The sequence below is a fragment of the Oreochromis aureus genome, linkage group 22 (genome assembly GCF_013358895.1).
Source record: "Oreochromis aureus strain Israel breed Guangdong linkage group 22, ZZ_aureus, whole genome shotgun sequence".
NCBI classification, from domain to species: domain Eukaryota; kingdom Metazoa; phylum Chordata; class Actinopteri; order Cichliformes; family Cichlidae; genus Oreochromis; species Oreochromis aureus.
The window spans coordinates 18,763,978-18,787,887 of NC_052962.1; the positions used below are offsets into that span (position 1 = coordinate 18,763,978).

At 41.4% G+C, this 23,910-nt stretch overlaps 1 long non-coding RNA gene across 6 annotated transcripts; it reads left to right on the top strand.

The window, feature by feature from the left end:
• Window positions 1-209: 209 nt before the first annotated feature.
• Window positions 210-22,984, top strand: LOC116311946. Of its 6 annotated transcripts, XR_005609823.1 has the most exons (7): window positions 210-408; window positions 542-668; window positions 759-831; window positions 1,015-1,233; window positions 1,476-1,540; window positions 1,625-1,807; window positions 1,975-2,580. It is a non-coding gene; the product is annotated as an uncharacterized LOC116311946 (long non-coding RNA). The 6 variants fall into 6 exon arrangements; XR_005609821.1 differs by lacking the exon at window positions 1,975-2,580 and adding an exon at window positions 22,852-22,984 and having other exon boundaries at window positions 1,015-1,540; XR_005609822.1 differs by lacking the exon at window positions 1,975-2,580 and adding an exon at window positions 5,578-5,631 and having other exon boundaries at window positions 1,015-1,540.
• The last annotated feature ends 926 nt before the right edge of the window (window positions 22,985-23,910 follow it).

The following is a 23,910-nucleotide window of genomic DNA, read 5'->3' on the forward strand; positions in this document are numbered from 1 at the left end:
AACACCTCGGGACTTGCACCAAAAAATAAAAAAGCCAGTAATTCTAGGTGTTGGGTTGAGGGAAGTTACGCAAATTTTCGCAGGTTAACAGTGTTAACAGTTTAATATCCAGCTGTGTCCACCAGAGGTCGCAGCTGCTCCCGATCAGATCTTTGACTTGTCAAAGAGCGTGCCGTTGCCACGGTAACTCCACAGAACGTTACGATAGGCGTAAATGGCTAGAAGGGAGTCGGCGGCTAGAAAGTGGGTGATAAGGGTTTTATATGCCGGAGCAACCTCTTTAAATTAAGCTCGACGCACATAAAGGAAGTTCCCAAGTGCGTTTCCAGACTCACAAACCTGTCAGTCCTCCTGTCGAACAACAACTCCATCACGGGCCTCCCCGCTGAGCTGCTCTCCTTACATCAAGTGAGTCTTCTCGCTTCGTTTGTTTGCTCGCAGCTTATCTATTTGCTGGAAAATTGCCAAGGTGCCACTTGAAATGTTTTACACATCACGCAGATTTGTGATTAAATACTTTTCCTCCTGCAACGCCCGAAAGCTGGCTGAGCTGAATTTAGGAAATAATGCCTTGAAGGAGTTTCCCGCTGTTCTGGGCCATCTGGAGTCCTTGAAAAAGCTGTACCTGTTCAGAAACCAAATTACTGTAGTGCCACCTGATGTGATAGGTAGGCTCTTACTGGTTTTGTATGATTAACACAAAGCTCGAGTCATCTGCGTTTGTGTGTGTGTGTCTGTGCAATATGCATGTTTTACAGGTGGCTTCAAGAACCTTGTTGTCCTCAATCTGAACCACAACCAGATTCAAAGACTTCCTCCAGGGATTAAAAGGTGCATTAATGGCGCCTCAGTGTGCAAAATGGCTCCCTATACCTGCAATTATAGGTTCTGAAGTCAACAAATCATTTAATATGTGACAGTTTAATTCTGATACACATTTGCACACAGTGTGAAAATGCTGCATGTAAAAAAAACACCAACCCCCTCAAGTTCAGGCCTGTTTCTTCTTTTTAGCTTGAGTATGCATGAACACCTCAGCGTGCTGGACAATAAGCTGGAGGAAGTTTCCGCAGAGCTTGGCCATCTCTTTAGATAAACCTAAACTTCAACTGGCTGTCCTGGCTTCCTCGGCAGCTGTACTAGTGCAAAGAGCTGACAAAGCTGTATGCAGCCAGAAACTACTTGACCAGCCTACCAGAGGAGGGTTCTTATAAAATCCCACACCAGTTACCTGTTGAGTTTTTCATGTTTTTTCTTTTCTTTTCTGGTTTTAGTCAGCAAATCAAGAGTTTCAGGAAAATCACTAATTTGATTGGCCACTCACACCACCTAAATTTCCCTGAAGTTAATTTTTGACTGAATATAGTGTTCCTATATTGACAAGGTAGCTTTTAAGATATTTGTGTCAAGCTGTATCTCTGATTCTACTTTTGTACTGTGAAATAATTTGGCCGTAACGGAACTGCACTGTGAAGGGAACAGGTTTGTGCAGTGTGAGCTGATGACTTTGGTGCAGTATGCTGAAGTACTTACATTAAAGGTAAATGTCAGTCTTTAAAAACATAGATATTTTGCTCCTTTAATCCTGGCTTTGTTCCCATATCATTGTTTCCTTTTGTACCAGTAGGAACTGGTTGTTAGGTTTCTATTGTGGGAGGACAGGAACAGGTTCTCTCCAATCCATGTGATGCTTCTCCACTGTCCAAATCTAAAGACGCTGCTGGACACCGCTAGCTCTTGTGCGGTCTGCTGCAGCCCCTTCCTCACCACCTGGCTGCATTGTGTGCATTTTGTAAATCTAAAGAAGGTGAATCCATTGCTTTTTCCTATTCTAGTTGCATAATTTAAACAACATAATTCTGTGACACCTGCTAAAGCAGACATGACTACATTAGTATGCAATACAGCGCCGAAAAATGCTACATACACAATGACTGAAGTAGGTAAATGAGCTCTGTTGCCTTTGTCTTACAGGACTTGAAAATGAGGAGTATGCTTACTATTCCAGTGTGTGCCCTTCTCTGTTCATACAGGTGCTTTAACACAGAAGGACACGCCTACTTTGGTGTTGCTACAAGATAAATACAAGTTTATTTAAAGATACAGTCTTCTTTTTCATCTCATTTAACTTAATCTGAAGGCACAAAATGTTTCAATAAATATCACAGTGACAGTGTAGGTCTGGAAGCATATACATGGATTCATTCCTCAGTGATTTTGTCCTTCAAATTTATTTGGCATTTCACTCTGTAGCCACTAGATGGCAGCAAATGAACGTTGATAGGACCCTCGTTTCAACGGGGCTCTAAAATGCAGGCTTTATGCCAGCTACAACGATGTAAAATCCTTGAAAACAGATAAAACAACACAATTAAAAAAACTTTATTTACAAATACTTGAACATAAAACCTTTGTAAGAGAATACCTGTTACACCTGTTTTTTCTCAGTAAAGAGATAATTCTGTGGAGACCTTCACTGGGTTTAACCCGCACAAAATCTATATGAAGACCCATTTACATTTAGCAATGGAATATTTTATTTTTCTGTCTGTGTCCACCCTGGCACATCCTTTTCCCATGTCAGCGCTGATCAAACTCCACAGCTATAGCTGCCCTGTCTCTATCGGCTTCTACAGAAAGTGGCATCTGTTCCAACCTGCCAGACAAGAGAAAGATAGAGAGAGGGAGGGAGGGCTAGAGAGAACTTCATTTCTAGCAAATTAATTTCCCATCCACGCCTCCAGAGCTTACTAGCTCGTTCGCTAGCTGCTGCGGCCGCTGCTGCGTGTGTCTGCTGAGTCGGAGCCTCATGCATAATGCATCAGGTTTAATTGCAAACCCAGAAACTAATGACTTTGGACTGGTTAACAGCAGGGGAGCCATACATCTCGAGCAAACTGAATGAAAAATCAGCTCAGAGGAGAGAAAAAAAGGAGCCTAGCCCCTAATTGATGAATAATTGAAGCGGCGAGCTACAGGGCATAATTGTGACATTTTGTTTCAATCAATTTCCAAGTGGTGTGGGCGAAAGTGCACTTAAAGGAAAAAAGCAATGACAATGAATGAGAATGAAAGGGAGAGATGGAGAGCGCGGACGGTGATGGAAATGGACTTGTGTCTTCAGTCATTGTTACGACATTTGCTGGAGCAAAAAGGCAGGACTGGACCAAACGCTTTTATCTCTCTTCCTCTCTCTTTATAGGTTTATCTGTCAGACCCCTGCTTTGCTGTAGTTGGGTTGCTTTTAAAAAAAAACTCAGCTAATGGATCCGTATTCTTGAGTCATTTTCACGTACCACATCCATTTTAAAAAGAAAGAAAGAAATGTGAAGTTGCTCGAGTGGACATGCTTTTATTTCTTTTTTCAGTCAACCTAATTAGTTTATTGGGAGAGTACGAGGGCCAGGTCACAGAACCGAACACCACGCAAGTCAGTCTTGAACTATCGTGTAAGGCCACAACGACTCGTGATTTTATAACTGTGACTATATTACTGAACACGGGTGCTGTGATCTCAGCTACACTTATGTAAAATGATCACTCAGAGAGAAAGTTAGTTGCAGCAGAAGGTCTTTTACTTTTTCTCTCCCACAGCGCACTGCTGCTCTCTGTCGCTCTCTGAAGCCTTGCTGGCCGCTCGACCAGTGGGCGCAACAGAGAGAGAAAGGAGACACTGCTGCAGAGCAGTAGGGTACTGATCATTTTGGCTGTGGCTAAAACTAGTGAAAAAGTTGCTGAGTTAGCAGCCGTGAGGTGAACGAGTTGATGTGGTTAAAATTTCCCTCCACAAAACTCCCCAAAAAGACAAACATATGAGTGCTGATATTTAAAGCTGACGCAATAAATGAATACCCAAATATCTGGAATTTTTGGGTGCAGACCTGTATTGTTTCAATATTCAAGATTTGATGGCAACAACAAGTCTCTGAGCATACAGGATCAAAGCTAACAGTAATCACGGTTCTGAAAATGCCAAACTATTCTGTGTAGACGATCAAACAAAGTTGTGTGCACATTCTTAAACCTAAAATAGCTCCACATGTTTGATATGGCAGGTTTTTTTTTTTTTTAAACTACATGCCTTTCCTGACATAACACCAAATGGATTTGTGCATCTTCCTGGGATCAAACCAGGCATCTTTCACTTGTTAAGCAAACGTGTAAACCACTACACTATGCAGCCAGTATTAGGCTAGGGCTACGAAACTAAAACTATTGACCAGCTTTATATCATTATTTACATCTTCACAATGGGCAAAAATCTATGTATATATTTGAGTACTTTATAAGACCACAACTGATAAATAGGTCATTGCAGCTGGCATCGTACTAATGGGTGAAAGGGCAACAGTATGTGCCTTCTTGCGGGCAGCAGATGTTGGGTCCTGCAGCAGTGCAGCAGCAGCCGCACTCGCTCAGTGGCCTCAGGACTTGTCTGTTAGTGGGTCTGGTGTCTGGTCTCTGGTGTCAAGCTTTACGCGTGTCTTTGCACGTACAAACGCACACACACACATCCCTTTAACGCACTACAGAGGAGCAGACACGCTCACTTCACTCGCTCTGCACTGATGGCACATCATCACAATATTTTTTCCCCACATAGCGTTGTTTTCATCATGTTGTTTCACAAAACGCATAGTCACACCCCCCCACATGTGTGCACATGCATTCCTTTTCCATATCACTGAGCTCTTCCTTATGATTGCCACATACAGAGTGTGCTGCGTGTTTCTTAACATCACGCGCAGCATGATTGACGTGTATGGAAATGAGGAGGTTACATCCTCAAAGGAGATACCATACGGATGGGAGCAGCACACTGACGAGAGGCATCTACAAAAGGCGCTTGTAAATTCCTGACATGCCTAACATATGTTAATGAGCCATTCTCTCACTCTGATATAATTACTGCGAGGGGATATTGCCTTTGGTGAAAATATCCGTCTCGCATGGCATGGCTACCTCATGGGGGTGAAAAAAAAGTAAAGAATGATAAAGTAGCGGGGGCATAAATTCTCATTTACCATGCTTGGAGGTAAAGAGAGTGATGTTGGCAAATTCACTCAGGATGATATATTGGGGAGAAGGCACCTTGGGTTCATTACATACTTCCTTTGTTAAAGCGCCTTCTGTAGTCTTGCATCGTTTGTTTGGAGGTATTTAGTCTGTCTTGTCACTTGGAGCATTTACTTTGGATGTTTGAGCTTACATTGTATCTTGGGGCCAGAAAGACAAGTGATATTTAAACTGTTGTTGCTGCTGAAGATGTCATGTTAATTTTATCTGCTCATAGTTTATTTGGTGTTAAAGCTCAATACATCACTACTATTATCCATTCTGTATATGAATCCCCACCTTTTATTATATTAAATTTATTATGCTTAAACTGGACATATTATGCTTTCGCTTAGTTTCTATCATATTGTTACAATGGTGGGTGCTCATATTAAACATAGCCAATAATAAGTGTTTGTACCAGTAATCAGACTCCTTTAAATGCTCAGTTTCAGATTTGCTTTTTTCTTCTCTCGGCTCTGTCTGACATCAGAGTTGATATCCTTAATCTTATCTTCTCAGGCACAGAAGCCCCTCCCACCTGCTGTTTAAGCCTTCTGTTTGCTAGGGGCAGCCAATCAGAATAAAGTTGGTTTTAAATGATGCTAAAGTGTGATGCTTTTTATTCAGAGGATTAATTGAGGGGATGCATCGAGGTCCAATGAAATTTAAATAAGACTTAACTGTGAGTCATGCAAAGCTACTTTGACAGTGTCCAAAATTCAAAACGTGGAACTGGAAATGACCGTAATAGCTCCCTTTAAAGCAAGCGTTTCCAGCTCACTCCAGAAACAAACACCATGATGTGATACGCCAACTGCTGCACATTCGGTCATTTTCAGAGATCCAGCAAAGCCACGATTATGGTCTTCACCAGAATTATTTGACAATAGCTCACCTGGATTCCTCATCTTCTCTCCTTGGGGCAGCAGCACAGGGTCTATTGAAATGTGTAGCACTGATTGCTGAAGTAGGGGTCTTGTGAATGGAGAGAGGGGAACAACAGGCATTCGATAGCGAGCGGTGGACCAGTGTCATAGCCAGGAGTGTGCACCACTCCAATCAGTAGATTCTATTGTTGTGCATTGCTGCCCATGACAGATCTTGGTATCGAGCCACTGGCAGAGTACCAGAGCATTGTCTGGTTGACAGCTGCCCCAACAATCCTGTTGTGTTACTAATGACTACGGGCACTAGGGGGCAGTGTGATTCTCTGCTGGCTCTCGACCAGATGGGAGAGAGATGCACTGATGCACACAGCACACTGAGATATGCCTGACGAATCTAAGAGATAGAGCAGTTAATAAAAGCAAGAACAATGAGCTGTTATTGGAATTCAAAGCTTAATTGAAATCTACGCATCAAATCAAAACATTCAAAGACATGTTTGACTTTTAAAACTTATCAGTGCGGCGAAAGATTCCTTGGTGAAAAGGGAGAAAGTTTCATTGCATTCATTGTTGCATAGCAATAGGAAAAAAAATGGCAAAGACACCAGATGTACAAGACAATAACTGTACAATCTCTTTATCAAAATCGACACAATGCAACAAAAGAAGTTGCCTCATACAGACGAGAAAGTAAAAAGTAATAATGTAGACGAGCTAGACTTGGAAGTGCACCCGACTGTCAAGAAATGCTGCAAAGCAAAGCCATCTAGATGCCTGGCTTCTTACTACTCTTTTGTTTTTTCTCTTCTTTTTCTCACCATAGAATATTGTAAATGAAGAGAAGCAAGTAAACTGTCTGTCCTTTGAGGTTACAAGGAAGTGATACCATTACTGAACCGGTTCCTCATTAGAGGGGGTCTAAGACAAGAGCCCAGCCATCAGGCCAGCTCCCTGTCTCTGGCAGTTCTGGGTCACCACCACCAACACTGCAAAAAAAAAACAAAAAAACAACCACCATTACCAGACTGCATTTGCTGCAGAAATAAGACAAAAATGCTGCAGCAACATCAAAAGAACAAATAAATCTTTAATCTTGAGTGTCTTTGAATCTCTTCAAAAGTTTCCTCGGGTTTGGTAATAACACGGAGCGTGGAGAGGGACAAAGATTGTGTGTTTCTGTTTGTTTGGGATGGTGACTGTTTTTATGTTTGGGGAGCAAACAACATGGGAAAATGAGGCTGAAAGAGATGTCGATGCTGCATTGTATCTTTTGATCTTACTTACTCAATAGCTATCAGAAGTAGCATCTATGTGATGTGTTTTTATGTATATTTTGATGCAATTTTCCAAGAATAATCATCTTATACTTTCTAATGTATTGTCACTAGCGGATTTCATTATTCAAAACAAATGAATTCAGCCTGTCAGATACACCTTGACGAGCATGCTGAGTCGACCCGAGGACATCTATCAGTTCCAGAGCCGCTCCACTTTGTCACCAGTGTGACTGACAGCGCACAATCTGAAAACCCGGTTTTGAGGTCATGTGATGACCACTGAAGCATACCCACAAGAGCGGAGCGGCAAGCGGGTGGGACACCAGGTAGAAGCATCTGCTCTGGGTTTTTCTAGAACACACACTGCCTGTGGCGCTGCAGGCTTGGCTGGCCAAACATCTGTCTGCGGTGTGCAGGCCGGCTGGATGAGCAGACCCACAACCCAGCCAGCCAAATGAACGTCCTGCACACATGAACGTCCTTCAGGAATATGTGGGTTAATGTCTTCGTTATCTCAGCCGTACTTTACTCGTTCCTGTCGGGGTATCACTTTTTCCAAAGCTGCTGTCGGTGTTTGTTTTTCGTTCTGCAGCGATCCCTGAAGATAAAGACCACATCCTCTGAAGTTGCTTGTTTGTTAACGCTTCGTTTCTTGTGAAGCAAATTTATTCTCCCAACAGCACATGGCTCAGAGTACCGTTGCTGCCAGTGAACTCTATCCGTGCCTATTTAAACCAAATATTTGCCTTTGTTTTAACAGTAAGATGCCATGTATATTCTTAACATTGAAGAATTTTACACAGTCATGAAAATGGTTGCTCAGTTTGTATTTTCTAACCCTCTGAACAATATGTTTTCTATTTCCAGCAAACCTGATGTTGTAAATACGGGTATTACATGAATGAATTTTCTCAGCACAGCGAATGGGTCCTGACTCTCTGCGCGAATACATTCTGGGGATTGTACTGTGATGTGCAAAAGGTTTAGGCATCAAAGTAAAGTCCGCATTTGTTCAAAAGATATAGCCCTACCGTTAATAGTTATTCATACAAATTGCAGTAAAAACTCAAACTAACTTTAAATAACTCGTGTTTTTAAGATAAGCAGGTTCTTAGGGAGCTTCTCACAGTTTATACTATCCTAGACTGATTCAGTGTTTTTGAGGTCTGGGCTAAATGATTCCTTGAATTTAAACTCTTTGTAATTATGTCTATGTCTGCTTTTAAAATATCCATACAGCACTGAAGATGGCTAAAACTCTGCACAATATCATATTGAACAAGCCTACAGTCCTTCAAGCACATTAGGCATGATGCTGCTTTTGAGCTAAATGCTAATATCAGAACGCTAATGCTACAGTAACAAAAGGGAAAACAGTTGGGAGACTCAACAAGACCTAAATGACTGTAACTGTGTGCAATGAACTTGAGATCTCGTAGGCTTTGAAATGGTCCATTCAACAATGAGGACCAGGTCTGCAGCCACTCGCAGGATCTTGCCATCTTCGAAGCAACTTTGGTGAGTCAAGATGGTGATAAAACTGTAACAAGGTGGAGTTAGTTTGCTCTCAGTTTGCAGTTGAATGGGGTTAAGATAGCAGTTACTTTTAATCTGTTACATCCAGAGTTCAACAACCAGTCATTTGCTAATCTCTCTGAGAGTTACTGCCGGCAAATCTGTTTGCCTTGCAGTCCAAAGTGGTTGCACAGAGATTTGAGCGTGCAACACTCTTAACCTTCTGCGCAAACAACTGGTCGTTGCAACTACTCTCCTAACAAAGCAATTCAACAATTTAACCATGGAATTTCCCAGTCACAGGGACCTGTTCTATTTTTATTCCCGTGTGACTTAGTACATGCTCATGATTAGCATCCTTACATTTCCTTTTTTTTACTCATTCCATAAACCACAGCTAAAAGGGATGCCATTTTTATTAAGAATCATAACAAATTAAGATTTTGACCTGATGATGCCTCTAAATGGTGAGATAACTGATCATCTGAGTCAGTATAGGATTCCTCTTCCAAGGATCACAGCTGTAAAAAGTCAATCCAGTAGTTATTGATGTACTTAATATGGGCAAAAGTGGACTGAATAGTCTCCAACTGACTGACAAATATCAGCCACATGTTTTAAATATCAAAATCTCTTTTTAAATGGTTCTAACTCCACGTTTGTCTTTTATATACAATCTCAATGGGCTTGAAATTCATAGGTTACTGAAGTGTAGAGTTTAGTACTTCTGTGCTCAGAATAGGACCTGCTGTGAAACAAGAGGCAGGCATCGTAACCTTGCCAGGATAATTGAAGAAACTTTGCAGTCACTATCATGTCAATCAAGCATTCATGTGCTGTCTCCCTGTGAAGCGGGCTAAACATTTCCAAGATAATTAGGAGGGAGTACAATTTGACAAAAAGCAACCATTAAATGTGGTTTTAATGAATCCAAAACATTCTTTACAGGACACTGCTTTTGTGTAATTAGCACGCATGTTGAATTCCTGGAAAAAAAGGTGGTAATGCCCACAAGAGAAGCTCCAGTTACTTTTAAATTTCAGCAACAACTATGCAGGGGCAGTTGTAGCCTATTTAATAATAATAACAAAAATGATAATAATTTAAAAAGGAAATTTGTCTGTTGCTGTATTATTTCACTTGAGTAGCACCAATAGGAGCGAAAACAACAAACGCCATGTGCCGTTACGGCACAACACTTCACACAGCTCAGACCAACAGAAAAGAGCAGCGTGAAGCATCTCGCCCCCTTGTCCCCTTCTAATCCAGCCTTGCCGACAACAGATGGCCGTCTCTCCCACAATGCCATGCGGTCGCAGATGTCAACAGAAGAGGTGACAAACACTCTGCAGGTGTCTGTCCCTCTGTGTCCGCGGTGCGCGCGCGCGTTTGTTTGTGTGCGTACATCAGGGGACAAAGAGCATCTTTCTTGCTGGGAGAGGAGTGTGTAATTGATAGCAGAGGACAACCTGCAGGAAGGAAGTGCCATCATATGCTAAATGGATGGGTAGGCACAGTCTGGCACGAACTGTTGGGACAGATGTGATAGAAGTGAACATTTGTCATTATGGAATCTTATAGGAGTGTGTGCAGCGTCTTCTGAAATCACTGAGGTCGCTGATATTTAACAGCTCACAGAGAGAGACGTATTCTTTATAAATCCTACACTATACATCAAATAGCAAACATATCCATTATTTCATGCTTTAGTGTTGGAGTACTTTTAACTGCACTGTGCAAGCTGTTCCCTTTCCTTGTGCGCTGGCCAGACCAGGTGTGGTGGTTGGCAGGGGCTAGCAGAGCCAGGTGAGCAAGCTGCTGGCCAGGTGCCCTCCAGAAGCTCACTAGACTGACCAGATACCAGATGGCTTTGGAGCACCAGCAAGCTGGCAAGTACAACGATATGCACACACACAAGAGCATGCATAGGCGCTCATGCAAGCGGACCTTCTCGCACACATTTTACATACGCGCGCACACAGGCGCTCTGATGTGTGCTATAAAAAGTCGAGCATTAGGAAACACTGCAGCCCTCCAGTGAGTTTGGATGTGAAATGCTTAATGTGCTTTTACTGTAGTTCTCTCCCAGCGGCCAAGGTGGAACTCATGCACAACAAGGCGATATACAACTCTCTGCACCTCGGAGCTCACATAAATGTCACTCACAAAGTCTAAAGCTGGACTACATCAGGAAGAATTTTCAAGTTTACGAGGCTCCGGTTGTGGTGTATAAAGATTTTTTGGCGTGCGACTCAAGCTACTAATGGAAACTTTTGCTGCACTTTAAAGCGGTATCATATTTTCTAAATACGGGTCTGCTAAGCATTCACATGTTTGTATATAGTACGCTACACTGTGTGAATAATGATCGAACATGGGTTGAGGTTTGCTTTTTTTCTTTGATCTGCTGTACCCACAAAATTCTTTGCAAAAACGAGTCTTTCCAAGCTTCTTGAGGATTATATTTCCACATTGTACTTTCACTTACATCCTTCTACAGAGCCACTTGATCACTTTAGCTACCACGATACCTGCCCTTTGATCAAGCGATAGTTCCTAAAGAATTAGAGACACTATGCAGGCACATTTGTTTCTTAATTTAAAAGTTAACAATTTCATATTGAGTTTTTTCCTTCTTCTTTATTATTTAACCTGATTGACACTGTTTATATTTGTATACTTCATCATATATAATCTTGCTTTGGGTTCAGGGGTTGTTTGACTTCCAGATCCAGCCTTATTTTAATTCCTAATTTCTCCTCTCAAACTGTATTGTTTTAATATTTGATAGAAGAATAGAATATTTTGAATGTAACAAGGTTTCTCGTCTTATTTTTCCTTTTTTTTTTTTAACTTTTGATGTTAATACCCAGTGATTTCCTGTTATCCGCCTGTTGAGGTGCAATTCAGAATCTACAGTTAACAAAGGGCTCTTACAAAGGTAATTTTACAACAATTTAAATAGTAAGTCAGGGTTAAAGTGACATGTTATTGCAGTAAAGGTCAAGTTAAAACAGATTTCACACCAGGTTGAGTCAGATCATTTCCAGTGCAGAGTTTAAAACTTTAATATATTCCATTTACTCTTTCACCTTGCCAGTAGGTCCTCCGTATCTGACAAGACCTGCCAGCTTTTGAAGCTAATAACACAGCAATGCTTCTATAGGTTAATAGAGCCTCAAGAACCTGTTTAAACGACAGATTTCATCCTCATAACAGCTTCTACTTGCATGTGTTAACACAGCAGCGCCTGAGACCTGAATACGGTTGGTTTTAAAACATGCATGTTAATGCTCAGCCTCTGTATAGAAACAATGACAGTGGTTTCTTCCGCATTAGCTGACGGTTCATAAGCTGCACTTTTGGGCCTGTGCTGGACAAGACGAATCGGCCATCTGTAAATATTTATTCAGCATCTCTATAATTAAACAGAGCCAATGCATCATGTCAGGCATACATGTCTGATGATACCGGCACACACACAGTGCTGAATAATACAGTGGGGAACAGCTTGGTCAAACATTTGTTGTAGATCCAAGAGAGAGACAGCGAGACTGAGACGGGCTGAGTGATGAAGTGACGAAGAATAGATGCGTCCAACGTATTAGACTAGTGAATAGTTGATTGATGAATGCAAGATGACATTTGTGGTGTGATAGTGGAAAGAAAATAAACAGATGAAGTCATAGATACAAGATGTTACAGTGGAGAATAGCTGGATGGTAGCAAAAAAAAGATGTCAGAGGAGGAAGACAGACAGGCAGAGTGGGGAGGTCAAGGAAATAAGCTCACAGTGGTCTGACAGTAGCTGTTCAAGCTATTTGAACCAACATTTTGGATTCATCACTCCATCAGATCTGTTGCCACCGATTTTAAGTCCAGGTCTTGTGTAATTTGGCATACTTCAGCCTTTTCTCCCACTTTCCGTTCATCAGAAATAGTCTCTTGACAGCCACCCTTCCACTGAGACCATTTCTGATGAAGCTTCTGTGAACAGTAGATCAACTGAAGGGTCAGATCCATCTCTCAGATCGTGTGTCAGGTTGTTACTGGATTTTTTTCTCTTACTTCTTCAAGACAAGACTTTCAGATACTGTTCACATGCTGGAGAAACCTTTTTAGGGCTGCCACATTTTCTTTTGGCCTCCACTTGTCCAGTTTCCTCACATTTTTTATGGAATCATTGCACACATTTACCATGTTTTTGGCTAATACCTCTTTGGGAATCACATTGTTGGTGCAAAAACACTATTTTGCATCTGCCACAGTGTGTCTTTGGCATTTTTCACAGATTGGACTAAAATAATTGGGATATGTGATGTGTTTTTGTGAATGCCTGCTAGCAACAAAGTGCCTAAAGGTCCAGTATCTGGACCTTATTAAGGTATCTGTTATGTGTAACATAGCACTGGTTCATCCTTTGAGTTAGATGCTTTTTTTATGCTGGAATGATTTACAGGTGAGTGTTAAGTGGTCTAACAAACAAAAAGACATTCTGCTAAAAATGGTCAGGTGAAAGGACTTATGTTACCTTTAATGTTTTTAAAGATATTTTTATTTCTTTTTGGTGACTTTTGGTAAAAAGCCCAAAGCTTAGCAACAGGCAATGATGATTTTAGACATTAGCAGATCCTTAAATTTAATATTCCCACAGAGACATTTGTGTAAAAGCTGTGTCCTCCTCTAAAATGCAAACAGTGCTCAGAACCCAGTGAGAGTAAAAGAGGAACTTGTCCTTGGTCACGTGAGCAGGAGACAGTCACCTTCAGCTGTGCTTTCAGTAGTGGAAATACTGGAGGTTAAGGTGAGGGTGCTGCTGGATAGAGCATGTAGGAGGTAGCACACATGCTCCACCACTTAAGCGCTTTTAATTCACCAGACAGCTCTCAGGTATCCTTACATGGGTACAATCAGACATCACGTCGACTATAGCATCACTAAACTGCTTAGCGTCTGATTAAATCGCACAGACATTCGCATTCTCACACACACACACCTCTACTGCATGATGTCCAAAGTTCAGGGCTGTAAGGCACGTGTGAAAACAGCTTCAAGTAGCTCATTAAATCCCCTTAACTCGATTTCTCACTGAGCTAAGTATTAAAAAAACAGTCTCCGCAGCTTAACAGACATGGACCTGTTAAGCTGCAAACGCCTTACATTGCTTACTCATTCAACAAAAAAAGAGTGACACAAGCCACAGGAGTCCTTTTGCTTGCTTTCTATCAAATACAAGGCCAGCTCTGGTTTGACTTCACATCTCCTGAGAAAAAAATATGAATAAAGACTCTTTGGTGTACGTAGGAGTGATGTTCCTGTTTTTTTAAGTGATGTTCTTCATTACTGAGTGTTGCTTGTTCACTCTCAGTACAACTGGAAGTCAACTGATTAAAAATTGATATCTAAAATAAAGAACGAGTATTTCATATAGCATTAAAAAATCATAGGAGGACCCTGGGTAATACAGTTTAGTATCATTTGGTTTATTCTGTACTACCAACCGCAGACCTGTGGGGAATCTGGTGCAAACAGCACACACAGACTAGGGAGCACTGTAAGCCAGATCTATGAAAATTAGTTTTATAAACAATTTAGCAATATTAATGTAAGCTTTGAGGACCTGTAGATTAATAGAGATGAAATCAAAATTTGGGTTTTCCTGCACATGGGCTCAGCTTTTAGCTATAGTCTTTCTAGTAGATCCACAGCACGTCAAAAGCACCATTTACTGGCATAATAATGTATAACCTCAGTACAGGTTTATAAACGGTTTAATTCACAATTTGAAGGAAAAAAGGGGTGCTTTTTCCATAAAACTAAATATGCAATATTTTTAAGCCTAACATCTCTTGTTAGCATAGATTCAAACTGACCATGCCACAAATTTAAAACCCCATTAGAAGATATTGTTTAGTTTCTTTCAGCCGACTGTGTTTCTCCTCCAGTTGTTGCTTGTGCAAGCCTCTAAATACGTCCCTGCCCGTGTGCAGTTTATTTATCAGTATGCCGGTTGTGTCTGGATTCAAATCCATATGGGAGCTGCCATTTCTGATCGGAGACATTTCACGCAGATATAGAGCAACGTTTCAACCTCTCCGGGTCCCTTGACAACAAACCACGGACAATCTTCATCCATCTTCCTTCCGTCTCAAACCAATCAAATTTGTGTGCCATGGGAGAGCAAAGAAGTCCCATGTACATTTCAACAAAATATCTCAGCCAATCTGCATTGCAAAACTTGGAGGAATGTGACATTTAGAATGAAAAATTGATTTCGCAAACAAGCCGTTCACGAATAAATTGCTTTTAATCAAGATGTTGGCTTGACACGCCTGCAGTGCCGCTATCACATTTTAATATTTTTATTAATACATGGCATTGGAAATAATTAATTTTGTATTGTCCACAGAGACAGCCTCATTAAGTATTCCACTATTAATATTCTATTGGCTCTGTTATGGTTTTTCAACTTTTTGTCAACTTTGGAACATTTTTATGATATCCTAAAATCTTAAAAGAGCCTCTATCAACTTTAAATTTTATTTAATCAACAATGTCTTCCTTTTTTAGTTTTCTTTTGGTTCAGGTTTGAAACATTCTCTGTTGAGTCACAGCAAAGTCGGCCTGACTGCATTTCAGATGCATTGTTTGATAGCCTGAAGCCTTGTCTGCTCAGTTGTTCTTGGAGAATTATGTGCAATATGTAGCAAACTGTAATGAACAGGTGGTTTTTGTGCATTTGCTATAAATAGCTGGGGCAACCACTTTTAATTACAAGGCAATTGCACACGTTACCTCACAAGAAGCAACTTGCCTCCAAAAATTGTGGTCTCATGTAAACCAACTACAGTCGCTCTCAGAAAAAGTAGTGAAGGGTTGCAAATAATTGCTGCCTAATTTATAAACGCAGACAAATTGCCAACATGTTACACTCAGAGTCAGTGTGCGCTGATGACTCCAAGTCGTCTGTGATGTATTTGCAATAGGGGTCTCTACTGAACTGGTTGCCAGCTGTTTATATTCCTGCATAAAAGCAGGGTTGCTTAGCACCCATGTCATTCTGCTATAAATTGCCAGCCTGCAGCAATTACTTTGAATGTGGACTTTGAGTGTGAGTGGTTAATGTGATTTTCTGTGCATGTAGACAACAACAGATTTGTGATTTTCACAGGTTTATCACAGTTAATCGCTGTATTATCACAAACTGATTGCATGCCAACTCGAGACCGATAGCAGACTGATTGTCTTATTGCCATTTTATCACCATCTTGATGAAGTTGCTTTGAAGATGGCAACTTACAGCAAGTAGTAGCAGCACTGGTCCCCATGTTCAAAGGAACACTTGTAATAATTTATGTCTTGCCACTGTCTCCAACTATTGGTTTTCTTGTATTTTTAATTTCCAAGATGTTTTTCTCGCTAATTCTCAAAAACACAAGAACATATTTTTTTTTCGGTTTTTTTTCAAACCTATATTTGAACTTTTTTAACAGCCTATTTAGACTGCTGCTTTGTTTCACTGTGCATCTGAATCAATGCACTCAGCAGACTTTGAGAGGAGCTACTTTTGTTTTGTGATGCTTAAAAGTTCCCCAACTGACCTTAAAAAGTGTTTCAATAGAGTAAACATTCATAGTTTTTAGACTGAATGTCTTCTGCATCCATTATTGTAGCAACCCGTGTTGCCACGATTCTCGGGCTTATAAACCTTGAGACCTTCACTCGAATTTAAAAGTTCTAGGAGTTCATATTTTTTTTAAAACGTTTCTTTCATCTGTGGTATCTCAGAGGTTCATACAAATCAATAAATTACATTTCTTCTTTTCCCTAACCTTTGCATGTATGCTGGTTGATGCCAAACCACATCTCACTCTTGGGTTTTATTATTTTTACATCTTACCTCCCGCTTTCAGGCTCGAAATAAATACAGACATTTTTTAATGCAGTAACATGGTGTTCTTAAGCTTCCTTTGGTAGTCATAGTTATGATTTTTATTTAGGATTAAATAACACTGATTACAGGGGGAATCGAACAACACAAAACTACATCTTTGTCATTCAGTTTTACGGACAAACCATCGCCCATCATGTCCTTTGGCTTTCTGGAAGTGAACACACACTCACACATGTGCGCACACACCACATGTGCCCCCTTACAGAGATGGATGGCATGCATTGCTGCCTCTCTTCTAGGCTAGCATCCAGGTGCATAACAGCTGGGGAAGCCATGGAGAGTGTGCTGGGAAAGGAGAGTTGGGGACTCAGTAGACCAGGGATGGGTGGATGGAAGTGGGGCCAGGAGATGTAAAGGACGCTCAGGAATAAGCTATAACTTTCTCAGAGGTTCTCAGGGTGCTTATGGCTTCTTCCTGTCCATTGCAACAGAACTACTAATCTTCACTGTTGCTGTGGTGGTGAGCTCAATTTCATCACACCCTCTTGGTCACAGCTGCTTCCCCCTCCGAGCGTAAACTTTGCTCTGTGCTCTCTGCCGTCTCCGTTGACGGACAAGAGTTGAAAGGAGAAAGCAGCATGGCGATCCGCACAAAAGAAAGACAACAAAAAAGAAGCGGTAAAGCTCAAAAGAAACGTGTTGCATAAGCGGTGTTTCATTTAGGCTTGAGAGAGATACATCGCAGGCACTCAAAGGCACGGTGGCTTACTGTTCAATCGGACCAACTGTCAGTCACTTTCACAATGCGGTAAAAGGCTCAGAAGTATGCAACCAATGTTTAACCACAAATTCTCTGTGCCTCAAGTGCCAGGCAGAAAAAGGTTGATCGCACTTGTTCTAGCAGCAGGCACCTTTCAGGGAAATATACTGCCATCACCTTTAAATCACAGTAATGGATACGGCTCCCTACTGCTGTTCGCAATTCAAAAAAAGAAAGTTTAAATACGCTGAATAATGTCAAGAGTTGATGTAACTTGAATAATGTCAAGTTTCTTCAGCTTGAGGTTGCAGTCAGCCACGATTGATTCGTTATTATGACATTTGTTGATTATTTTCTAGCCACTTAAAAACAAATAGTGTTAACCATTTTTATTAATTTGAGGCATTTTAACAAATCTATATACATATATATATTTATCTCTTAGGAACACAATTCTTTAAATGCCATGTCGCTGGGAAAAACAATGTAAGCTATCTTATGGTTTATAATACCTTTGATAGATTCAGCTGTTGGACAATTAAAAAAAACACCACAAACAATGATGAAACTAATAATTAGTAGGAACACTACTCTTGTCAGGGTCTGTGTATTTTCTTAGATATGCAGGGAACTCTGTCAAGGTCAGGACTCCACACAGAACAATTAATCACCGAGCCAACCTGGAGGATAAAACACGGTTTCCTAGCTCTCCATATGTTGCAGGGTTTATACAAGGCTTCACACTGTGTATATAGGTGAAGTCTGTGGAATATTTGAATGGTATGGGATGGATTCACTGAGCAGGAAACAGTGGGGTTCGAGATGACTGATGGGCTGTGATGTCCCACTGAGTGTCGCGGTGAACTTTCTGGATGTGATTTGGCTCAGTGGGCTTAGATTGTAACCAAATGGGCTGAAGACAAGATACAACATAGCAGAAATGCTCCAGAGGTACCACAAGATTTGTTTTAACTTCCAGATGTAATTTTTTTTTTTTTTTTGCTGGTTCATGGAACAGTGAAATAAAGGGCATGTGCCCAAGAATACCCGAACTGAAAAAACACAAATGAAAAAAACAACTTTCGATATCAGTATGCATGTCTGATGCTGACACATCCACTAAGACCACACAAAGAAGCCTTTCCACATACACTTGGAACTGAATCATGTGTATGTGTGGGTACTGTATCCCAGCATGCTATCCATCATGTGGTAAAGCCACAGTAGGCAGTATACTGTGTGTTTGGCCTCGACTCCTCGTTCAGCCCTCATTAGCCATCAATCACCTCCTCTCTACTGGCTGCCTGCATGGGAAGAGACCTCCTGACTTCACATCCTAGCAAGATCTTCAGTTTGGCACTTAAAACACCCGCCCACACACACACACAGCCACACGTGCAAACAGTAAAAACACATACTCGCTCATCCTCAAGAAGACAATGTCAAAGAGTTTCAGAGAAATGGTTGCTTACTGAGAGCAGGTGGAAGGTCTGCATGTTCTTAAAGTTAAATAGCTTGTTTGTCCTGTTTATCTTTTGGAAATGTCACGGGAAGTCCATGGATACTATAAACTCTGCAAAAGGTTAAGATCCTTCCTTTTTAAAATTATTTCAAGCTAATTTTGAACATGAAGCCAGTTTGAGCAACTACCAAGGCCTCCTTTGACTGCCACTTTATTTACAAAGCATGGCTTCTACTTCCCACAGGAGGTGGAGCTTGTGTGGCTTGTTTGGGCTAAGCCCAGCTAGGTACATTGGGCAGGCCGCCATTTGCTCACCGATGAGCATGTCCTCCATAATCCAGGATCCAGCGTGGGTTTGATGTCCCTGTTCCCAGTGAATTTGCTCGGTTTCTAGAATTTTTCTTCTTTTGAAAATTGTAGTTTGTGGAAAACCTTTGGTATAAAAACCCTAATAATTAAATAATAAGGTTTTTGTTTTTGGTCTGAGGAGCAGTGAGCTCAAGCTTGTTCTTGGGTTGGTTTTCAGCCAAGTGTGAAGTTTTGGGAATAAGAATAAACAAACAAGGTCAAAGCTTTGACAAAGGGTGGCCTGCCTGCTGGGTTAGAGATAAGTTAATGCTTCAATTAGAAAAGCTAAGTTCTTGTTCATATGTGGAGGTAGAGTGATGAAGAATATTGAGAGATCTAGAGCATCTGGGTTTATTCTTGGAGATCAGGTGAAGAGCTTGGTTATTTGGATGTATCTCAAAGTTGAGCCAAAGAAGAGCTCATTAAAGTGGTTCAGGTATCTGACAAGGATGCTCGGTGGACACCAAATAGGTGATTCTCAGGGCATGTAAAACTGGGAGAAGAATTTAGCACAGGCCCAATCAAGCCAAGAGATTAGGTCTATTGGCTTGCTTGTGAATCTTGGGTATCCTATTTTCACCAGAGTCAGGTGAGATGTGAGGCCATCTCCTGCGTAGTGTGTTGTACAGGAATGTATGTCCAAATTTCATTGTTTACATATCTTAGACTCTCTATATTCCTTAGAAAAAATGTTTTTTTTAACTCACCAGAACTTTGTTTTTAGCATTTGTATAACTGAAAATGGGCTAAAAGCAGTTACTGTATGTTTACTGTATGATCTGTCCAAGCTGTCTACCTGTGCACTGAATCAGCATGTGTGTATGAACTGAATGTGCATCTACATCTGTGTGAAACAGCTGTGTTTGTTTGAACCAGAACAACCACATGGTGGATTACAGGATGCTATCACGGTTAAGGGTGAGATTGCAGGAGGTGGGATGGAGTGTAAAGAAATGAAAAGGAAAGAGTTTTTTTTTCATTGACTTCTTGTGTTGAGTTTTCACTGTTCCCCGCGGACATAAGAGGCTTTGTGTATTTTTTCTACTTCACCTGCTGGGCAGTGTATGGAGGCCATTACTTAACATTGATAGCTGCAATAGCTTTTGTCCTCCACAGCTGAATACACTGTAGCGTTGAGGAGATGTAAGGCTGTGCGTTCCCTGCGCACAGCAAGATACAGAGTGTCTGTGGAACTGGTGTTTGATTTTGTCTTTTACTGCAAGGACTTTCTCCATCCCATTCTGCTGGATCACCTAAACATAATGCAGGCTTTGCTTAACCAAAGTGGTTTGCAGCTCACAGTGCTCAACACAATACTCACAGGTTTGGAGTTATTTGCTTTCACTGAGTCATAAATCATTTTGAACTTTGCGATTTGGGCATTATTACCAAACCCTGCTGATAAAAGGAGAGCATTTCAGCGTCATATCCTTTACCCCTAGACTTCCCCGCGCTTCTCGTCCTCTCTCTGCGTCTCTGATTCCTCAGCTCCTATCTCTTCCACCAGCTCTGCTCATCTATCTCTGGCCCCTGTCTCTTTTGCGATTTTTATTTTCCTCGCCGCTGTTTTGCTTTGTGTGTGTGTTTGAGAGAGAGAGAGCGACAGACAGACACAGAGAGAGACAGACAGAGAGAGGCCTGACACATGGGCCCAGTTCCTTAATAATGTCATTCGTTGTGAACGCTATTAGCAGATTACCCTTGGCCCAGGGCAGCCTAGCCATGTGCAGGAACTAGATAACCTTGTGTTCGGTAATTTAATATCAACACTTCCCCTCTTTTCTTACCACGCTTTACAACACACAAATACCCTGCTTGTCCCCTCCGGTCCTATTTCTTGAACAGAGAGGGAGGGAGGGAGTAAGGTGTGTGTGTGTGTGGGGGGGGATTACACGATAGTGACTTCTTGAAGATTCCTTTCCTCAACTGAGAAGTGTGTCAAATCGCCCCTTGTCCATGGGTGTGAGAAAATACATAAACAGGCTTATAGTGAAAATTCCATCAGATTTAATGCAGTGAATTTAGCTCAGCACAACATCAAAGGAGCCGCCCATTTTTTTAAAGGCCCCAGATGGGGGTAATGTCACCCCCCCCCCCCTCTTAATTTTTTTTCCTCCTGGCCAATCATAGATGTAATATTTACCACATATCAGGCCAATATGAAAAGCGCAGAGGAAATTTCCTGTCGCACAGTTTGATTTTGTGAGGAGTGGGTGAGTGCAGGGACACACAGGAGGGGAGAGATCTACCACTTAAAGGAACGAGCCGTTCCAGAATCAAATCCCACGCTCTATCCCCCACGAGCTGATTCACAATCCTGCATTAGCGGCTATATCACACTTCGTCCTGCTGCTAGTCTTTCTCCCTCCGCCCGTGAGCCAAGCAGGGGCGAGAGGGCCAGACGGCACAGCCCTATCACTCACCGGCACTCTCTCACACCGGCATTACCACACCTTTATCTCATCTCCTGCAGCCCGCCACGGCCGGTCGCCTCCCGGTCCTCCAGGCTACTTTACTAATAACCTACTTCTTATCAGTCACTGTGCACCTCTGCCTGTGATCAAAGAGCCAATTAATGGAGCGGGGAAAGGTGAAGCATTCAAATAATGGAGACAGCTGTTTTTCTCTGTTTGAGAAAATCCATTTTGTATTGTTATCGGCTCCAAGCAGCTCCCCCCCAACTAGCACTTAATTCAAGTTGCTGACTGCTTCTGCCTGGCTTGATAAGAGAGAGTGGGAAAAGACAGGGAAAGAGCCAGAGGAAGATGAGGGTGGGTGGGTGTTGGGGGGAAGAAGAAAAGAGCTCTGGTCACAATGAACTTTATGTAGAAGAATGTGGCAGGAATATCACAGCAGTCCAACTCATCCCTGAGCTTTATCAACTCCAAAGTGGTTGAACACAGAGATAAGGATAGGGGACGAGGTTGTAAAAAAGGAAGAGCTTCCAGAGCTGACGAGCTGCTTTGTGGCTTCACTGTCATTTGTTTTGAATGGGAGCTGATTCCAGCTCTTTGACGTCCAGCAGTATCTTGTCGTGCGAAAACCTGAGGTTAGCTCAGGGTTAATTGCACTGGTGTTAGAGCAGCACATAAAAAAAACTCCACCAAAGGCTCATATGGTAACTGCTTTGTTGTAATGTATATCCTTCTACTTTAATTTTAACACTTCACTGAGCCCTGTCACTATGTTTGGTGACATTTTAATGCATAGCAGAGGGGGCTGTTACACCAGCTGTTTGATTAGTCTTTCAAGAAGATGAGATGCTGTCTCCCACACTGGATAATCACTGCAGCTCGTTTCTTACACTGTATTAATAAGCACATAGATATACAGGTCACATATTAATGGGATGATAATCAATGCTTACAAGGCCACAAATTGGCTCCAGCTGGTTTTGATTACTGTTTGTCCTCTTTTAAACATCACAGTGAGCCCCAACACTTGGCCACCCGAGGCTGCGTGGCGCCCTGAAAATTAATCATTTCGTTTTCTTACCTACTTGTGCTCATTTTTCATTTGCAGCTGCTCTTTGTTCTTTCAAGAGTCTGATGCAGGCGGAGATAATATGTTTAGTTTAGAGTCAGTAAAATTTTTACCATATGTCTTACTGGCTAATGGCAGATTTACTTATTGCACCTGTTTCTGACCAGGTCACATCAGCACCTCACTCCTCCCATCCATTTTCTTAACTGCTTATTCAACGGGAGTATCAAGGGAGCAGGAGCCCACGCTAGCCGGCCAGTCCATCACAGGGCCGACACGGACAGCCCAGCAACCACTCATGTTCACATCCACACCTACGAATCATCAGTTGCCAGCTCCAATAAATCAAACTTAAAAACACAAAATTGTTGAAGCTTTTTGTGTTTCATACTTGTTAAACACAGCACAATGTGATTTCTCACATCAGTCAGAGTATGTCATTTAAGATAGGGCTAGAATTACTGCCTTGACTTTATTCTGTTTTGTGTCTTTTTAGGCTTTATTCTAAAAATAAAAATACGTTTGTGGTTAAACTGAGAATCCAAAGGTTTGCTTTTAAAATCTTGTTGCTTTTCTTGCTCTGGAGCTGAACTGGGAGGAACCCGTGCTGAAAGATATAACACACATTTCTGTCGGCAACAGTGTTAATAAATGAGAGAGGGAGAGCGGAGAAAAAGCAAAATCAGTACCCAGGTATGTTTACACATAACTTTTGCCTTCATTAAAGCAAGAATGTTATATTTAAACTAGAGATGGCACGATACCACTTTTTTATGTCCGATACCGATACCGATATCATAAATTTGGATATCTGCCGATACCGATATGAATCCGATATTGTGTTTTTTAATCAATAAAACTGTTTTTTTTAATATCTTGCTGCATTTTGTATAAGTTCATACTCAAGTTTAAATAAACAACAACACTAAAGCTATTCTGTTATATCTGTGTGTAAAAAATACACTGCACCCAAAATATTTCATAGTTCAGCAACACTGATCAATCTAATAAACCTTACCTAACTTAAAACCTAACTTAAACCTACACCATCCTCCCTATTCTGGTATTTTAAAGAGTACTTAGCAGAAATATTAAGCAACCTAACTAATAGGGTTGCAAACTCCCAGCAAAAAAAAAAAAAAAAATAGGGAACCACCCCCACCCTCCACCTCATGATGCTTAATCGATGTAATCAACTTTAATTTGATGCAGGGTGAAAAAAATGC